Below are 6,655 nucleotides of genomic sequence, written 5' to 3' on the forward strand. Positions count from 1 at the left end.
GCACTTCCCCATATGGTTCAAAATTATTAAATTTCTTACAGCTAACAACTGAAGGACTGTCTGGGACACTATATACTCTATGCTTTAGATTTTGTATGTCTTCCATCTTTTTCTCCATTTCAACCAATTTTGAATGTACATTTTTATTAACTTTTACCAGTTTTTCCTCTACCACTACTGCACACTTGGTTTCTGCTTCCATCTTTAAATCATTTTTAATCTGATCGATTTGGTTCTCATGTTTAACCCTTTTTTCAGTACAAAATTTCCTGGCTGCTTTGACTTCATGTTTACATTGTTTCTCATAAGCCTCCAACTTCCTACTATAATAATCAAGAAATTGCTTTCTCTCTTCATTTACTTCTCATCAATGTTAACTTCTCATTAGTATTATGTACTACCTTCTTTATCTTTTCATCACAATCATTAACTGCCACTGCAATCTTCTTATTTAATTCTGTAAGATTAGAGTTGACACCTTAACTTCTTTTTTAATTTATTTCTTTAGTTCATCCTTTAAGCTAGTGTTGTCATCCTTTAAGCTAGTGTTGCCTTAACATTGCTTCCAGTTTTCCATCTGCCATAACCTGTTGCCATTGCTGACTTTCGCTGCTGTATTCCTCCCCATTAACCTTAAGGATTTCATCTGCTTCAGTAACATTTTCGTCCATTTTGCTCACACCACCATACAATGTAGATGATGCTATTATCACCTCATTTACAATAGGACTTTTGTCCCCATCATTCAAAGTTACATTCAGGTCTGATTTATATCCACTATTGTCTACAGAGCCTGTCCCCTGTTGTCCATGCTCTCCCATCACACTGTCTTGTTCATTGAGGTCACTCATTATGTATCACTTAATATAAAACTACTTCTGCTAAGAAATCACCTTATTCTCATTCACTTGCCTCCTCCTGCTGCTGCTGCTGCTGTTGTGGTTGTCATCTTGATTCGTCATCTGCACAGCTATTGCAAATTGTAATTTTCTCAGCGAGGTGTCTTGTTTATCCCAGTGGGCTGTGCTGATTGGCTGCTCCTGTGCTAAATGGCTGCTACTGTAGAACCCGTTTGCTGATTGGCTGCTGTCCTACTGTATCCATGAAACACAATTGCTGATTGGCTGTTGCATCTTCTTTGTTAAAATCATTGTAATGTAGATCGCTCTTGAGATCACTGTTCAAAGTTTGCGAATCCTAGCTTATTGTGCCCAGCTACAATAAGCTTCACATGGGGCATCATATGTGATGTTTGCCTGCTTTATTCTTCATTGATGGTCCTTAGTGTTGACATACTGTGTTGTGATAGTGGATGAAAAATGGGGGGCTGGAATTTCAACACTGACTACTGTAAATAATATAGGTAACAGGTGCACAGTTGCCTTTCACTGTTCTTTACTTTCACTGTCCCCCCACCTCCCCCCTCCCAATATACACAGTTATATAGCCAATTCACTATTGTTTAACTTTCAATAAGCCTCATTAATAGTTTGAAGGCAAACATCAGCATACTGTTGAATATATGTGAGCAGTGAATACCTAACCACACAGTTCTTGCAAAATAATACGGTATGTATTGAACAGACCCTGTCATTGTTTTCACACATGGCATACTACCCTTATTTCACAGTTAAGTTGATGCATTGTTGTTGATCTAACCAATATGGGTTCCTAGTCCAAAACTTGGCTGTGGGCTGACTGTCTTGGGACAAAAAATTGGGCCTTTATATATCATCTCAATAATAGGTACTGAAACACTACACTGTTTGATGTTTAATTACAATAACAACTAAAGCAATTATATTATAATTAAAATATAACTCCTTCAATTAACTGAATATCTCAAAAACTTCCTTATTTTTAACAGTTTCTTCTACTACAGGGGTTAAGCTGAATTATTTCGTCAAATGATGCAATTAACAGATATAGTTATATAAACAATACTTTTGACAAAACTGGTAATTACTGTGGGATTAATTAAGAGCTGGCTTTGCTAATATGTTTGTGAATAGAGCCAAATAAATACTTAAAGAATGCTATTGGTGTTTCTTCCAAATATTTGTAAGTATTACAGAATTTATATTTGTTTATAAGTCAACAGTAGAATCTAAGTTAAAACAGTCACTGATTTCACCCTATAACAAAAGATATGAACTAGGTATAGTCAAAATAAACTATAAAATCAATTACATACATAAATCTGAGCACAAAATTAGACTGGTGCTATATTCTTTAAAACTGAGGGCCGACCTTTCTCTTTTATGAAAATGCAGATTATACTCAAGTATGTTAATAGTAATTAGTCAAAAATGAAAAAATGAATTTAGGGAGGCAGATGGAAAAAACAAGAGAGGAAGTAAAAAGATCCCAGCTTGCTTCGTCACGTGTTCCAACAAGGTCCATTGCAGATGTTCAAGCAGAGCTGTTTCTGTGCATTTTGATGTATTCCCTTCTTTTATTATTTGCCATTCAGCCTTGCATTATAATGGGAGCCCTTTCTATATAGTTTCCCACTCCTCGCTTTTTTAGCAGAATAAGTTTAGCTGTGTTGAATTTTTTGCATTTCAGATATGACCTATGAATGTTCACACTGTGTTCTGGCCCTTGGGTAGCAGCTTGCTTATTCATCTGGTACAGCATATGCATGTTTCTTATAATTTCTGTTAGCTCTTCTGTAAACCAGTTCAGTCTTTTCTTTTTCATTTCACTTGCGTATCTATTTTTTTTTTTTTTTTTTTTTTTTTTTTTTTTTTTTTTTTTTTTTTTTTTTCCTGGTGAGCAAGAATACCATAAATCTGTGCAACTTTTAAGAAGTTATTTCTAACACAACATATGTTACTTGTAGAAAAGTAAGTAGTTTGTCTCTGTCTGTACTCCTCTGAGAGTGATTTGACACTATATTTGAAGTTGTAGGTTCAGTTAATGTCTTTAATCTCGGTGCACTGAGAACATATGTGTTATGATAGTCACATGCCTGTTCAATCACATGTTGACTCACTTTGTTAACTGCTTCTTCTGAGAGACCACCACTGATCCCACCAAAAATCCTGGTCCCTTGGTTGTGGTTTCTTTCTTTGGGTTGACTGCCGTATTCCACCTGTTGGTATTCTCACTCCTTGAGGTTGAGTTCTGATTTCTTCTTTCTGCACGTAGGTCTGTCTTCTTGTATGGTGTCTTCTTTCCTGCCACATCATTTGCTGTTTCTTCTAACTTTTGCACTGATCTCTGGGGTATTTTTATTTCTTGAGTATTTGTGCTCTACACAGGTACAGCATTCACTTTTAAGGATTCTGTTGTTATTTGTGCAAGAGTTGTGTCAGCAATCATTCACACTGATTCTTTTCCTGAGACTTCTGAATCCTTCTAATTAAGTTCTATTGCTGTTTTGTACACTTCGCTGTTCGTTTCCACTGTTTCATGAATTCTTGTGGCAAGCTGCATTTAGGTGCTGTCCATGTGCTGTACATAGCTCCTCGTTACTAGGAGTATTAATAAAACAAATGTTGTGGAAGCCTTTCACTATTTTTTTTTTTTTTTTTTTTTTTTAGTGTTCTGTTTGTGAATTTGGTTTACACAAGACCATTTAGGTAAGTCATGCCCATGTGGTACTCCAACTACTGTCCCATTTGTATTTTGTAATGCTGACAATGCTTTTTGCAGTGAACGAATTGCCACGTTGGCTTCATTCTCTGGTACTTATCAGTCCCTGTCCAAATAACTGCCAAATCTTCATTTGTCAGCTTATGCTGGTCATTGCATTTTTGTAATATTACACTAGTGGGGGCAGCTGGTACACCTTCCCTTCTATGTCATATTTATTTGAAGCTAAATTTAAAATATATTTACTAAGATGGTATCTGTTCTTTCAGACATGTCCGAAAGAACAGATACCATCTTAGTAAATATATAGTTAAGGCTCACTGGCCACTTGACCATCTTCTTCTTCAGTGCAAATGCAAAAACAGTGCCCGAACTCTTACGGGAATCGACAAAGCACCACAAGTAATGAGTATAATGGGCGGGGGCACTACGAATGTAGTGCGGGACAATACGTTGAAAATGTGGGCTTCACAGGAGGCGTGCCAGAGATAAATCCCTGCAGTCGCTCTATTCTCTGTGTCCTCGGTGGCTCAGATGGATAGAGCGTCTGCCGTGTAAGCAGGAGATCCCGGGTTCAAGTCCCGGTCGGGGCACACATTTTCATCTGTCCCCCGTTGATGTATGTCAACGCCTGTAAGCAGTTAAGGGTGTTCATTTCATTGTAAATTTAAAATGTTTCTTGCACAGTCTCTGTCATGGCTATCATAACGTACATTAGAAAGTATTGGATTTCACAACGTAGCATTGACACAAACCCCAGGATTTTTGTGTGTGACATTATTAGGACGTCAATTCCCAATTGATTCACGACCTTCTGTCAGGTCGATTCCAATGGAGAACTCTTGTGTCATCTGTAAAGAGAGGGAACTTTTCCTAAGGGCGATTAATGACACATTGGTACAGAACTGTCAAATTACACATTTAACTGCAGATTGAGAATTAGGATCACTTTTGGAACGGGATTTTGTAATGGCGAGACTGTCAGTGTCGATTAATGGCGCCGACTTTCTACGTCATCACTAATTATTGTTAGATTTGGTTACAGGAGTGCTGAGCAGAGTTGGATTGGACCAACAAAAATGGGCTTCTCACATAAAAGAGATTGTTAATTCGATATCTCATCTCAGTAATAGAGAGGACATTTTAGTTAATCAGAGCTTTAAGAAGTGATATTGCTACCGCAAACACCAAACTGTTAGAAGTAGGACAGCATAAATCCGTGTTAGCACAAGAAAACACGGAATTAAGGAACAAATTACGCCAGTAACAGGCAGAGTTATTTGTACTGCATCAAAGAATTGCGAAACTTTAACAGAAAGGACCAACAGCCTTTCCAGACAGAAGCAAGAACTGCAAGCACTCCAGCACAATACGTTCCACAAAATAAGAAGCCAACCAGGTCCTCAGACGCAATGATTTCAACACAGAAGAAATGTTGGAGCTGCGATGCCGTAAGTGGAGATGCACAGGACTCCTGACACTACATAGGGCCTATTTATTTTACGAACGGTGCCTGTTTACGCGAAAACGCGATCAGCACCACTCAGATGTCAGGCTGGAAAAAATATTGATGAGCTTTTAAATACTTCGACACTAAGGCCTTCAGTCAGTAATTAGTCATCCCTTATCCATTTAGTGCCAAAAAAAAAGGACGGTTCCTTTCGTTCGTGCCATGATTATCACATGCTTAATTCGCACACCATTGCTGACAGGTGCCCTATTCCTAATTTACAAGAATTCTATCACACGCTCGATGGAACGAAATGGTTAATTGCTGTAAATTGCAGGAAGGTATGTTACAAATACTCATGCCCCCAAGACATATTCCGAAAACGGCTGTTTCTACCCCTTTCGGACTTGTTGAGTTTGTACGAATGCCTCACGGACTTAAAAATGTTGCCCAGACTTTGTAAAGGTATAATGACTATTTTGAGGCAGTTTCTTTTTTTATTACATTTACAATATTCTTGTTTTTTCGAACTCTGCTACAGAACATGATAGATATTTACATTTAATTATAAGGACTCTTCGTGATGACAGTGTAATAATAAATGAAAAAAAGTGTCAACTCAGAAAGAGTTCATAGTTCATTGTCTCATGTTATAAGCGATAACAATGGAACTATCTCGCATCCTTATGCTAGATAAGCACAAATACAGGACAATGACTTGTACAGAGCCCCACATCAACAGGAAATGTGGAAATGATACTGTCTTGTGCAGTGCTGCTGATGTCGATAACACCCCTCCCCGTCCCCACCCTTACGTGTATCCGACTTTGGTAACAAATGCAACTCGACTGCATACCAACAAGATGCTGTTCAATAAACTGTCACAGACAAACCCGGTGGAATGTCATGCCTACAGCGCTGTGAACAATTCCACCAAACCCGTTCGCAACGCCATGTGGAGCCTATCCAGTTGGACTATGCATGAACGCTTTAGTGGGGTTTCGTTCCACGTCACGGCCTTCTCACAAGTTGTTGATCATCGTTGCTCACCAACCAGCTGTGATAAAACATGTATATCAGAAATTTAACAACAGCACTGTTCGCCTAAAAGAAATGGTTCAAATGGCTCTGAGCACTATGCGACTTAACTTCTGAGGTCAGCAGTCGCCTAGAACTTAGAACTAATTAAAACTAACTAACCTAAGGACATCACACACATCCATGCCCGAGGCAGGATTTGAACCTGCGACCGTAGCGGTCGCTCGCCTCCAGACTGTAGCGCCCAGAACCGCACTGTCACTCCGGCCGGTCTGTTCGCCTCAGTTCACAGTGTGAACTGCCACTATTCCACCCTGAGCAACCAGCTATTCCCAATTGTATGTTTACAGCAATGGTATTTCTGATGACAGCTCCAAGTTCGTCACGTTACTGGGCCATCTAAGCGAATATGCTGACATTAGTAGAGACACTGTTTTGTCACCTACTGCTACCAGCAAATATCACAGACAAAGACAGCGCTCCTCCAATTCCTCAGCAGAAAATTAAAACAGCAGTTATGTCGGTTTATTTGAGATGAAATTTTAGGCACCAAAATCCCCTCCAAAC

At 38.8% G+C, this 6,655-nt stretch overlaps 1 non-coding gene across 1 annotated transcript; it reads left to right on the forward strand.

Annotated features, from left to right (window-relative positions):
- The first annotated feature begins 4,119 nt into the window (after positions 1–4,119).
- Positions 4,120–4,193, forward strand: Trnat-ugu (transfer RNA threonine (anticodon UGU)). Its single transcript has one exon. It is a non-coding gene; the product is annotated as a tRNA-Thr (tRNA).
- The last annotated feature ends 2,462 nt before the right edge of the window (positions 4,194–6,655 follow it).

The sequence above is a fragment of the Schistocerca cancellata genome, chromosome 9 (genome assembly GCF_023864275.1).
Source record: "Schistocerca cancellata isolate TAMUIC-IGC-003103 chromosome 9, iqSchCanc2.1, whole genome shotgun sequence".
Taxonomy (NCBI): Eukaryota; Metazoa; Arthropoda; class Insecta; order Orthoptera; family Acrididae; genus Schistocerca; species Schistocerca cancellata.